Consider the following 14,078-nt stretch of genomic DNA (forward strand, 5'->3'; position numbering starts at 1 on the left):
ACGACCAATCACAGCTCACCTGTTTTCTGAAGCTGAGCTGTGATTGGTTGTTACCAGAGTAACATTTATTAGAAATAATTATATTAATTTAAAGAAATGGTCTTTTCAGGATTTCACCTAATGTAAATTTACAATTTTCTAGACTTCACTTAAAAATACATTTTGTAATAATTTCTAAAATCATGTCAGTCTTTTTGACTTGACGTATAAAACTACTAATGCTCTAATGACAAAATTCAACATTTATAATCGACATTGGTTATAAATCTAACGATTAAATTTGGGGACCTACGAGCAGTTACACAATCTGGTGTGACACCCGTGAGTCGTCGGTGCGCTGAAAACGATGACGTCACTCCCTCTGAGCAGAATTTTAATACGCCCAGAATGCATTTCACTATGGTCAATGTCTGGTTTCTCCTTTCTTCCGTGTTCTATAATGCACCGTATTTTCCGCACTATAAGGCGCACCGCATAATAAGGCGCACCTTCAATGAATGACATATGTTAAAACTTTTTCCGTATATAAGGCGCACCGCATTATAAGGTGCACCTTCAATGAATGACATATTTTAAAATTCCATATATAAGGCGCTACAGTAGAGGCTGGGGTTACGTTATGCATCCATTAGATGGTGCTGCGCTAAAGGGAATGTCAACAAAACAGTCAGATAGGTCAGTCAAACTTTATTAATAGATTACAAACCAGCTTTCTGACAACTCCATTCACTCCCAAAATGAATAAACAGCTGTTTTAGTATTTTCTCTGAGGTAAAGTATTAGTATTAGCTAGCGATCCAAGATGGCGGGATCTTCTGCGCATGCGCGTCACCGATCGTGCAACGGTCACCGATAGCGAGACCTGTTGCGGCTCAATATTGATCCATATATGATTTTAAGGCGCATGGTCAGCTTTTGAAAAAATTGAAGGCTTTTAGGTGCGCCTTATAGTGCGGAAAATACGGTATGCATATTTTTTGTGACGTCAGTGAGTACTATAGTGTTAGGAATCAGGTGGTAGTTTTACAATATACGTAATGCGTGTGTGACCGTTGCAAATTCTCTCTCACTACAGTGTTCTCCTGAATTCAGACACTTTTCCCACATAAGTTGTGGCGATCACGATAAACTGTGGCTGAGGAGATTCACTTTGTATTTATTCCTAAGCTACCGAGGCCTCCCGATTTCCACCAAGGAGCAGGAGTCTAAGCGATAACGTGATCGCTTGCTACGATTAAATGTGATGTGAATTTAAATGCGGTTTTATTAAATGAAGCTCACTGACAACACTTGTTTAGTTGTGGGAGGTGTACGTCTTTCTCCCCGGCAGTTTGTGCCTCACGCTGCGTGCGACGATATGGGGGCTACGCTAAAGTGCATCTGCGTGTTCGACGGAGATAACGGCTCGCGTACTCCACTTTGGCTGTTTGTATCCTCCGGAACAGGAAGTGTCTCGGAAAGCTAAACGCAGCCAAATTAAAAGCTTCACATCTCACTCCAAATGGTTTATTGATTTATTGCATTTGGCGTAATCACGGTGAGCGCAACATGGATGACAGCTGTGTGTTTGCTACAAAACACGCCAGGCACGGACAAGCTAATTACAGTACCTGGTTAATGAAAAAAAACCTCACCGATTGAAGGGCTTTCTCCTGGTGGACAGAGAAGGTGCTGGTTGGGGGGGGATATTCTGATGCATCCAATCTGTGAGACGAGGCGATGGAGAAAACAATCCCTCAGCAGCTTTCACACAGTGCCAGGGATCAACTGAAGCCAGCTACCTGGAAAGTAAAGACATGGCATTATCCCCTCACTCAAAGGAACTCGTTCGTGTAGTTGTTAATAACGCTGTGTGAAGTCACTCACCAGGTGGTTTTCCGCTGGAAGCGCTCCAAAACTAACGCCGTGGTATGCAAATGGCGAGGCCTGTCTTTTAAGCAGCAAGCCCGCGCACGTGTAATTCAATCGATGGCGCCGTTGAAACAGAGTCGCTCTCAGGTGCGGCCAAACGATGATGGAGATTCCTCCAACGAAGCGGCGCTTTCCACCTGGCCAAGTCATGCAAAAAAAAAAAAAAAAAAAAGACACGGTTGTCTCTCGTGTGTTTAGGAGTCCAACTATGTGTGCTGAGTCTGCTTGGCAATACTATGCAAGAGTAGTAACTAATTTAATTACTCAACGTTAACTGCTGTTGTTTATCAAGATTAGTGCTTATGGTGTTCGATTTAATTGTGACTGCTATTACAACCTCAACGTTTTGTGATGTGAATATACCGCTGGCGTCAAGCTAAAACCTAAGTCACAATTTGGTGAAATCACTTTTTTTTTTTTTTCCCTAAATCTGTACCATTGGACATTCGAATGTGGGTATTATTATTATTATTATTATTATTATTATTATTATTATTATTATTTACCAGTCAGTGTGGTGGCCGATACCTCTTGTGTTTTTTGTTTTTTTGTTTTTTTCCGATCAATTTCTTAAAATTAGAAAAAAATGAAAATTAAATGCGAAATCAACCTTTTACATTTTTAGAGTATGAATTATGAAGCAAAATCCAGCGATTTTGATAACATCAATGTTGCTCAGGGCAATGAAATGACCAATCACAGCTCACCTGTTTTCTGAAGATGAGCTTTGATTGGTTGGTACCCGAGCAAACTGAACATTGTTTGACTTCCTCTTTAATTATATGCAAATTCAAGTACATAGGTATTTCTTTAAAATTATGTAATTGTTTTATTTAGGTGAAATGTTATGTATCAAAAGTACGAACGATATTGGTACTTATGTATCGGTGGCTCCTCAAAAGTTGAGTACTTGTACTGGTATTGATCTGAAAAGTGTCATCGAACATCCGTATAACAATAATTTAGGAGGATTTCTTACCAAAATACTACAAAATGTAATTGGTAGGATACACACAAAGTTTTAATTAAAGGCGCAGTCTGCCGGTTTCACTCAGGAAAATGCACTTTTTAAATACAGGATGTACACACTTTAACTTTCTCTCAGTCTACACATCTGTGTTTATGTTAATCTTTGGTGGTGATTTAGACCCCCTCCGCCGCCTGTATATTGCCATTTTGTGTTTGCCACCCCCCTCTGTGCGATTGGCTGGAGGGTTGTAAACACTGTCTTTCCACAGAAACGTCCCGCTGTTTACAAAACAAACACAAAATGGCAAAATACAGGCTGGGGGGGTGGCGGTTTAGGACGAAATCACCACCAAATATTAACATAAACACAGATGTGTAGACTGAGAGAAAGTTAAAGTGTGTACATCCTGTATTTAAAAAGTGCATTTTCCTGAGTGAATCCGGCAGACAGCCCCTTTAATGTAATAGGAATGATATACCGTGTTCCCACAACATTTACAATATAATATAAATAATGTTTTAAGTGCAGAATGGATGAAAATATAAAATGATCCCCACTGTTTTTGTCCATCACTAATGCTGGCTTGCTTCTGCCCAAATGTAATATTTTTAATATTCTCTGTCACGTTGCATAACAAAAAAAATAATTGTGGCTTTCTCCTTCCAGAAGCAGAATATGCCCTGTCAAAAAGTAACCTTTTAAAATAACGTGTGCCTGTTTGTAATGATAGCGCAGCCTGTGTGTGTTGACTCTTTTTGTTGTGTTTTCGCCCATTGGGCTTTGGCAAAGTTTGACAGTAAGCGAGATACGGAAAGGTGTTTGCACTGCACCTGCTTTCTGTGGACACATTCGCATTTTATCTTATCTGATTCCGCGGCATAAATCAAATCTTTTTTTTTTTTTTGATGCGCACGACTCATTGCTCCGAGCCAGCGTCTCTTATCAATTCTAAATGTTGTCACCTTCACTGTAATTTGTAACACTATCTATTGTAAGACAGGAGATTAATAGCATTGGGCTAAGGACAGCCAATAATACGCGTGTAAACTCGACCACCAGATCGGATCTGTGCTGGAAGTCGATGTTGCTAAATGAGTGTTAAGTTTGAGTTAAGTGTTCCATAATGAGTCATTTGCAAAGAGGCAATGTTTAAATTTCAGACACTACATTTAAAAATAACATTTTTTGGGAGCTTCAACTATGAGATTTCAATATGATAAGAAAGCTTATTTTTCACATCACTGTATTTACTTTTTTTTTTTTTTTTTTGAGAGCTCAGAATTGTTCATTCGGAAGTCTTACCGATTCAACGTCGTATCATCATTTTTTTTTACGTGTAGGGGTGCGTTTGTGTGCGTATACTCATTTCATTCACCTAAAACCTCATAAAAATCCCATTACCCTTCACCTTAACCAGATACTTCAGTCTTGCCAGAGTCGTGAGGTTCAAACGGTCAGGAGACCAGAGAAAAGGTCAGAAAAGATAAAAAGAAAAGAAAGATAAATCAAAGTGAAATCCAGCACCAACCAAACACTTCCTGCCTTCCCCATGGTTACAAAATCAAAGTCTTACGCCAACCCCAGAAGCCTCTAAATTCCAACAAATTGACGAGATCTCAAGAGACCAGAGGAAAAACTAAAGAGAGGAAGGAGGGAAGGATCGATGAGGCAGAGTGAGATCCACAGAAACCAGTCCATCCAGTCCATCAAAGTGAAATCCAGCACCAACCAAACACCTCCTGCATGACTGTATTTCCTTATACGCTTGGAAGACAGCGGCCACTATTACCCAGCACGGGAACGTTCAAGTGCTGTCGATTTGACAAGCCTGGCAGGTTACTCCTAGTCAACCTCAAATTGAAGAGGAGAAAGCTTCAACTTCTGAAGCCAATTACTTAAGTTTGCCCTATTTTCTTTCACCCTCCTCTCACAAGAAAGGATTCAAAGAAACAGGCGTCTTATCATATGATAATAACGTACCATGGCCTGCATGTTTTTATGTGCCAAGTCATCTTCACATCATCCATTCCCTTTATTTTTGGTGGTGAATTGTAATGCCACCCTCTTCGTCTGGAGGGAAAAGGAAAAAAAAAAAAAAAAAAGGTACTTAGAAGATCCTTCAGCTGAATAGTCAGTTTCTGTGCCGCTGAAGTGTGCCAAGAGAGAACATTTACTCTGAGATTCTTTGCACTATTCTGTTAAGACTCTGGATGCTGGTGACAAATCAAATGCATGTCAGTGGGAGTGTGAGAGGACAGCGAGAGAGCCAATCATGCAAAGCTGCATGGCCAAGCTGCCAAAAAAAGATTCCTATCATGAGTTGAATAGCTGTTTTCTGGAGGGGGAAAGAAAAAAAAAAAAAAAAGAAAACGCAGAATAGTACAAAACACCCACCAGCTATAGCACCCACCACTTAGAAAGTCTTAAAAATATCTATATTGGTGCCAAATAAATAAACAATGGACTCAACTTAAATAAAATGTTTAATTTCTAAACAGATGCCCACTTATGTTTGATGTATTTTTTATTATTTTTTTAAACTGAATGAGTTGGCAAATTTGAGTAAAAACACGCACATTAAATCTATATTATTTGAAAAAATAATAGCATGAGACGACTTTTGTCAAACTGGATAATTATGTTACTGTCAACAAAACCATATTTATCACTGGTGCATGAGGCGATATCAGGTCTGCAATGTGTTTTATTTTGAAATTAAATGAAATGTCCACATTTGGTCAGCGAGAGACAAGCAATGCATGATAAAGCTGTTTTTTTTTTTTTTTTGTTTTTTGTGTAGTCTCAAATGTTAACACAAGTCGCACACTGAACAACATTTATGAGTTACTTTGACAGGTCTGTCAAAATGTGCGCGGTCATGTGACTGCATGGTGCCATTTGATTGGTGAAATGGAGTCAAATGTCATCATAGGTCAGGACTCGAGGAGGAAATCTCTCTAATGAACCAAAACCAAATACGTCACAAATTATAACAATGTTTCATTAAAACTATTCTACAGTTTATCCAAAAAGTTACTTGAGTCTTGCATTGCATTTTTTATTATTATTATTATTATTAATGGTTGCTACTTGGTTATTTCAATGCAAACTTTAATTAATTTAAAAAACGTTCACTTCATCTGACTATGGAAGCTCATTCCCGCCAGTAAAAAAATTAAAAAAAATTAAAAAAGGGGAGTTTTTTTTTTTTTTTCGCCGTCAGAAACCGGCAGTGGAAATTTGTATTTATTTATTTATTTTTAACACGTTAGAACGAGAATCCGCCAGTGATATTATTATTTTTTATTTTTTACACCGTCAGTAACCGCCAGTGTTTTTTTTTTTTTTTCTTTACTGGCAGGAATTGGGCTTCCATATCTGACAAACTAATTTGTAAAACTGACATTTAGAAACAATTGTTTTCTCAAGTCAATATTGTGTGCTCAACTTTCTGGATTGCGTAGACAAAGTATACATGAGGGTCCAGGTGTAACGTGTCACGAGAGGCATTTGATATGTTTTAATTGGACTTGTCAACCAGCTGGCACTGTCATATGCTGAGGATCCGCAGGGGGAATGTCAATTGCTTTGAGATTTAATATATCATTTAATGATACCCGCCACTGGACAGGACGTCATTGCTCTGCAGCGACTTTCTAGTCATGTTATAAGAAGTGGGAAAAAAATATTGAAGACATTTGATTGACTGTGTTGTTTGTGTTTCCTTTTCTGTGTAAAATATATGGGAAATAAAGTCCCACACATTCAATGTGTCCTACCAAGCAAAAGTAGCATGTTCATTTAAAAAAAAAATAATAATAATAAAATACAGGACATTTCGGATTAACTGTGGCACATGTTCCGTCTCAAAGGACTGTAACTCGTGTTTGTGACATTTCAAAATGGACCATGTGTTTGTTTCAGAATGACAGCCAGGAACCATTTTGGTGGAGATGCAAACCTTTTCCAAGCATGGAAACCCAAATCATGTTTTTGACCTTTCCCACATTCTGACAGTCTGTGGCTAAAATTATCAATACTGTGTAAATGTGAGATTTATTTTTATTTTTTGCTGCAAATGAATCACATGAAAAGAATTATCCCTGCATTGTTTCATTCTGATGTACTAATTTAATTTAATTAAATTTTTCCCATGCTTCATCTTCCTTCGGTTTTTGTCTTCAATATTTTCCCTTGCGGTTTGTTTGCATAGTTTTCATCTCATTTGGAAACAGCAACAATGAAAATGTTACAACTACAGAACTGCTGTAATAATACATTGCAGACTTGACAGCATACACCTTTGAAAATTGAGATGTCTTGTCTCTCAGCTAGACCTTGTGAAATGATTGCTGAACCTCATTATGGTGAATGTTTGTTTACATGAAAAAAAAAAAAAAGGTTCCAAACATACACAGCCCACAAGCAGCCGCAATGCACAATTGTGACATTGGGTCTCAGGTGAAAAGAGAAATCTTGTAATGTAACCTTAAAATATTACAACTTGGCCCGGAATGTAATGCTAAGATTAGAGTCTGTTCTTTTATCAGGAAAAAAATATATATATTCCTATCTGTTTAGCAATAGAACATAGCTAAGTTTCATCATTATTCACAATTCTGCTTAGAACTGTGGGGAAATCAGCTTGTTTTAACATGGCCTGGTTGATCTCTTATACTCTGCTGCCACTCAACCATTTTCTGCAGTAGATGGACTGCATCAAAGCCTTCTCTATACTCTGGCATAAAAAAACAACAACAATAAAAAACATATAAATACGTCTTTGGGACACTTAAAACATTTAAAATATGACGTATTTATACGTTTTTGGAGCTAATGAGTTAACTATTAACAAAAAGGGCACTTCCAGGCATGCTGGGTATTTCAAACAACACATGGCTCGAAATATGTGTTTTTGCGTAGCACTTTCCGAGTCTTAATTTGTATTCCGTGCCGCATCAAAACACAATAAATAGAAAAACAGAGGATTTTTAAAGTTTTCCAATAAACAACAGAGACGGTCCTCAAAAGCTTCACTGTATTTGACGCTCTCGCCTCAGCTCCACGCAAGTAGTCGGAGGTCAAGGCAAGTTTCAATGCTATTTACGCCGCACAAGCTAGCTAGCAACAAGTTTCCGCTGTCTACTGCTACGGCGGAACCTAAATCAGTAATCATAGTCTCCATGGTGGCGAAAAAGATTCACTTCTTAAACGTATTGTTCTCACAAAGGGATTTGGAGGAGTAATTCGCAGAGGGAAAGCCGGAGAAACAATGCAAATTTCTAAGCTAACCGGCTAACGTTATCCATGAAACATCGGAAGTGCTTGGCTGATCAAGCACACGTTTTAATAACAGAAAACTGGTTGGAGCTATATTAAGTGTAGCAAATCCAGCTTTGAACAGCAAAATAGCAAGCAAATTAATTGGAAAAAAGTCTGGAGAGAAAATTATACAAAATATTGCTAGGACATAGCTAAGTAGGGCAGGAAATGGGTTGTTAGGGCATACCGCAAGTCACCCGAGAGGTATGTAAATATGATATTGTAAAGGTGGGCGTGTCAGTGAACTTCCATCATTCGCCAGTGGCGGACCCGGAAGTCTGACATCATCAGTCCGTCATTATCTCAGGACGTCCCAGTCCGTCACGCCATCACTCCGTAATTTTAATCGCGCTTTTCATATCTAAATTAAATTTTGACACTGCTGTTTTTAAGGGTAGTTATAAATACAATTTTATTTTTTTAGAAAATAATTACACTAGGGTAGAGCTAATCTTTTCTTGAAATAAATTTCTTTCTGAAACATTCATTTGTTGTCTTATTTAAAATCCACGTTTGTGCCAAAATATGTGGGCTACTGTGCCTCTTCTGTTTACATTTCCGAATTTTATAAAGCACACTGCTGGGTGCATTATTATTTGATAGAGGTCTATTTAATGATCAAATAAAGTGAGAATAGGTGAGCTGTGTTATTTTTTCATCGAGTAACCGAAAATCTTGTATACGTAATCATGATATACAATAAAATTCTCTATATCGTATTTTTTCCATATTACCCAACTCTGTCAGTGTTAATTCATGCATTTTTTTAATAGAGTTTTTAAACTTACTCAACGCTCCGATGAGCAAGATCCTTCAAGGCTTTTGCGCAATGGGTTGTTTTTCTGTTGCGTTTTAATCCTCTCAGTGAAAGCTAAAAGTTTTGTGTGAGTGGCCTTTTATTGCAACATGCATATTCATGTTCTGTGGTGTCCTTCACGTTTCACAAGTGAGCAACCGGGCCACTGAAAATACTCTTACATAACTTTCATGACGAGTTATTTGAGGAGTCTTTGAATAACCTTCAATTGCAAAGATTTGCGAGAATAGAGTTTTCAAAATCAATGATTTTGACAAATTATGGACTGATATCACCATTCTTATTAACTCATTGACTGCCATTGACGGCTCTAGACGTCAAACGATTCATTTGAACTGGGCTGGCATTGAACGAGTTAGGGGTCAACACAATGAGTAGATTCTGAACTTTAAATATGATTTATGGAAAATTTGACACATTCTGATTTTTAGAGTGATAAAATTATCCAGAATAAATAAATATGAATATAAAAATACCATTGTGATCAAGAGGGAGATTAAAACTGTCCCGACAACTGTATGTACCCACCAAGCAGGCCATTGAATAGAGATACAATGCTGCCATCTGCTGGCCATTGTTAGTGGCTGTTTTTGATTCCACAACCCATTGACCAGGCAGCGCTGCACTTACCATTGCTAAAAAAAAAAAAAACTTAGCTGACGTCATTTAACATTTATGGCGGCATCCATCGGGATTTTACTCATCGTTATGAAACATTTTTGGCGGTCAAAGAGTTAATGAATTGTTGTATTATGGTATACAAACATAGGAAAAATAAGCACTGTATAACATTCACACTTCCTTTTCAGGTTTCAGCTCTTCTCTAAGATGCATTTTACTCTTTGATTGATTTGCTCTCATTGATCTAATCGACGGCAATGGATAAAGACACGTCAAATCACCTAGCTTCCGATTGTTTTTTTTTTTCTTTTTGAAATTTGCGTGTCGTTTCTATTAGCACTGCAGTCCCAGATGGATTTATGAAATGCTCTTGTAAAACAAGCCATCTGGCATGTTAAGTTGGTTCATTTCCTCATACATAACTCTGCTTATCATAGCAAACCGGATTTCTCCATGATTTGGAGAAAAGGCCAAAACACTTGTCCTAATTACAGAAGCTCATGCGGTACCTCTGGCTGTTTGTGCCGCAGTGACGAACATCAACAAATCACTTTGCTATATTTAATTGTGACTCCTCCTCCTTGGTGGAGTTATATAGGGATATTGGAAGCATTTGAGAGAAAACTAATTCCGATGCGTTAGTTGCGGAATGTCATGTTATGAAACTTTTCATGGGCTGTGATGAGAGCAAGATTTTACAAGCAAAGTATAAAAAAGACGTACAAATGAAATGAATCATCATGACATGGTAAAATATTCATTATTTGGGCCGTATTTTAATCTGCTCTAATTTAAACGTTAAATAGCCAATTGTAAACCGTTAAACCAAGCGTACGACCAGTTGTATTATTAATTATTAGGGATGTTCAATGCCATGTTTTTTTTTTTTTTTTTTTTTTTTTTTTTTCAGACCAATACCAGAACGAACACTCAACTGTTGAGTGGTCAATGATACCAACAATCAATACCACTCGTACTTGACACATAAAAAAAGACAATTTTAAAGGAAGACAAATATTTTGCAATGTAGTATTTTTACTTGAAATTTAATTTGTCCATTCATCTATTTTTTTTTTTTTTTCTAGTTCGTGAGTACCAATATCTTGTCACAATACCTGGTATCGGACTTGCCTGTCCCTAATGAAAAGTATATAATTGAAATGCATCGTCTGGTAGAATATGAACTAGAATATCTGGGCCATAGTTTAATCTGATCTAATTTAGACATTATATATGAGAACCAAACCATTGGCTTGCTATCCTCTATGAAGTACTACAAATATCATTTATAGAAACAATGTAAGTTGAAATACAGGAAGGTAATTGGTCGCATTATTAATGAAATAATAATAATGAATGAAATGAAATTAGAGATGTTCCGAGTATATATTGTTTGTCCCAAGCCAGAGTCCAGGTCATTTGTTGCTAAGTATTCCTGATAACATGTCTCGATCCGATACCTCGGCTAGGGATTACGAAGAAAGACTGAATGCATCCAAATTGTCTTAATTATCTCATCTATTATCTAATAATATATGTGCATAATTTAAACTTGTGTGTAAAACTTGCATGTCATGACAGGTGCTTGTCATTCCATGACAGCCCATCTGGCTCCTTCTTCCCTATTTCTGCTGCCTATATTTTTTTGTGTGTATTTTATTCATCATTTTGTATTTATTTTGATTCAAATAAATATTATTCCAACACGAAAACTTTTTACATGGCTGTAAGTGTTGTTTTTGTCCCAGCAGCAGTACAAACATGATACTGGGGGAAGTATGTACCTGCACTGTAATGTACTTACTGTCTAATTTGTGTCTCAGTGTGGGGCCATATATCCTGTTTAGGGACTGACACCTCTCCTCCTCCACTTTATGGTGCTGTGCAGGCATTTGATGAGGACGTGAACACGCTGTGCTGATGGATGAGCTTGTCAAGGTGCCACCACGGCGCTCTGCTCTCCCCACAGAATGCACATGGCGAAGGAAACACAATATAGGGCACAGCATCACTTGCAACAGTATGTTAGTCAAAACAGATACAAATATTTTACGGGGGGTATCTGCTTTTAGTTGGAAATGTATGAGCTATATTGCCATAATTTATCCTCCACTTGAAGATGTTTGAGAAAGAAAGAGAAATGCAAATTTACGGTCGTGACAGCTCCCAACGTACGTCAACAAGCTTTTATTTATTATTTATCAAATCATGCCTTTTTTTTGTTGTTCCTTCTGTTTGCTTTCACTTCTCCGTGTCAGCTGCCAGTGTGCAATTGTGTACTTTGTGCCTCTATAGTCAGAAATTCAGCGCAGGAATAGGTGTGTGATTCCCTGAGGCAGAAGTTCTGAATCACTGACAGGTATTTCAAAGTGTTCAATTTGTGCAGGTTCTAAAACAAATCCTTGGGAAAAAAAAAAAAAAAAAAAAGTTTAACATGTCTTGCTTGTGTTTTCTTTCAACACTATTTTGGTGCTTCTATTTTCGCTCTTGAATTTTGGATTGTAAAACAGCAACAGCAGAGGCCCGTAACCACATTTGTTTGTACTTTTATCTCAAAACCCAACAACAAATTGTTGTTGATATAATGTGAAATATGTATCGTGTATCTTTTATAATCTAGCACATGATGCATATGTATGTATCCTTGTCATATTCTAGAGTTTATCCACATAAATGGCAGGTTAAGCTCCTTTGCAAAGCAGCATGATGTGGTCTTAATTTAGAAAACAAAAAAACATATCTTTACAGCATTGTTAAGGCATATTATTAGTTTAAAAGAAATATTATTATGTATTTGTGCATTATACAAATATGCACGGCAAGATCTGTTATAAAAATCTGTTATAAAACGTTTATCTCAACTAAACTAAAACACTTTCTTATCAGCAATTTGTAACGCACAGCAAAAAAAATATAAATAAAAATGCATTTCTTGAATGTACTAAAACTCTGTATTACCTTTGTGATAAACATAATTAGCGTTTAGGGACAATAAAAGGCTGATAATACTGATTACAGACTTTTTTTTTTTTTTTTTGCCTTGTCCAATAGAATTGTCGATATTTAAACACAATATTTTAAAATGAATACATCTGTTAAAAAAAAAAAGTCACGTTGATTTCCATTTGAGCAGTTCTAGCACCAATCTAGTGGCTAGATTTAATTTACATTAGAGATATTTTGGCCTTCTATTTTTCAAATCTATGCTAATTGTCCGATGAAGGGGAACCTAATTTGCTTGTGAAGCGATCAATATGTGCTTGCATTAGCAAGTAAGTGCCTCAATATTGTTATGAGAGATTGTAGGTGGTTTATATGCATTGCTGTCATGTACAAAAGCACAATATTGTGCTTTTTTTTTTTAGTATGAGCTCTCTTTTTTTACAATATTGTGATCTTTTTTTAAATATCGTCAACGCCCCCACAACATTGTGATAATTATCGTATTGTGACTTTTATATCGTGGTAATATCGTATCGTGATGTTTTGATATCCCTACAACCAAACAACTTGTAGAGGCCTGACACTGGATAGTTAATGGAGGGAATTAATCTACAAGGACAACAAATCTAAAACTGAAATGCAATTTGCGCCACTTAACACCATAGGTAGCGTTTGGCAAATCAACATAATATTAAAAACAAAACACTTTGTCATACCTCATAAATATGCAGACCCCATGTGTCCATTACAAGCGCTGACGGATGACAGGTGAATTGTGAAATTCTAATCGGTCCCATCAACTTGCCTCTCGGCTCCTGCCTCCTCACTTCATAAAATGAAGTCATCACAAAAGCTCTGTCACTGTTTCGCTGCAGTTTGGGGAAGACAAAGGAGGAGAACGCAAGATGGAGTGGAGCTTGCCTGGGCCAGTCTCAATCAACAAGTGAGGACGGATTGTGGCCGCTGGTCTTGTGCTCTCGAAGCAGCATCAGATGGCGGCTGCAGGTCTTTTGCACCCCCCCGAAGGAGAGAAATCAGGCATGGAAGGGTGACGGCACAGCTGGGACAGGGACTGGCGCAGTTCCAGCTGTGAAGCGGGAACTGGGGTCACGGGGGAGCGTGCATCAACATTAAATTGTTGTGAAATGTGTCACGGTTTGGGTTGGGTTTTGGTTGTTTTTTTATTTTTACTTACGTCATGGTTTAGGGTTAGTTTGGGTTTTGTTAGATTTTATCCTTGTTTTTCTTTCATTTATGATCTGTGTTTTGCGTTGTGTGCCCCCCTCGTCTTGTCAAGCATTGTCATGTCCACCTGTGTTTGCCCAACCTTCCTCATGTGTCCACCAATCAGCACCTTCTGCCACTTGTGCCTTGCCCAGCTGTGTCTCGTTTTGTCAATTAGTGTGTGTGTATTTAGTCTCTTGTCTCCCCTCTGTCCGTGTTGATTCATTATTATTTTCTCCTTACATGCTGCTGCATTTTTTTCCCCCCATA

The 14,078-nt window shown here is 37.6% G+C and overlaps 1 long non-coding RNA gene across 2 annotated transcripts in view; it reads right to left on the reverse strand.

Annotated features, from left to right (window-relative positions):
- LOC144006078 (uncharacterized) overlaps positions 1–13,382 on the reverse strand; it is a 37,116-nt gene extending 23,734 nt beyond the window's left edge. For both annotated transcript variants that reach the window (XR_013279739.1, XR_013279738.1), the window contains exons 1-4: positions 13,301–13,382; positions 11,446–11,595; positions 1,867–2,048; positions 1,635–1,781 (exon numbers count right to left, since the gene is read on the reverse strand). This is a non-coding gene — a long non-coding RNA (uncharacterized LOC144006078). The remainder of the gene's footprint in view (positions 1–1,634; positions 1,782–1,866; positions 2,049–11,445; positions 11,596–13,300) is intronic.
- Positions 13,383–14,078: the final 696 nt, after the last annotated feature.

Source organism: Festucalex cinctus, chromosome 18, assembly GCF_051991245.1.
Source record: "Festucalex cinctus isolate MCC-2025b chromosome 18, RoL_Fcin_1.0, whole genome shotgun sequence".
NCBI classification, from domain to species: Eukaryota; Metazoa; Chordata; class Actinopteri; order Syngnathiformes; family Syngnathidae; genus Festucalex; species Festucalex cinctus.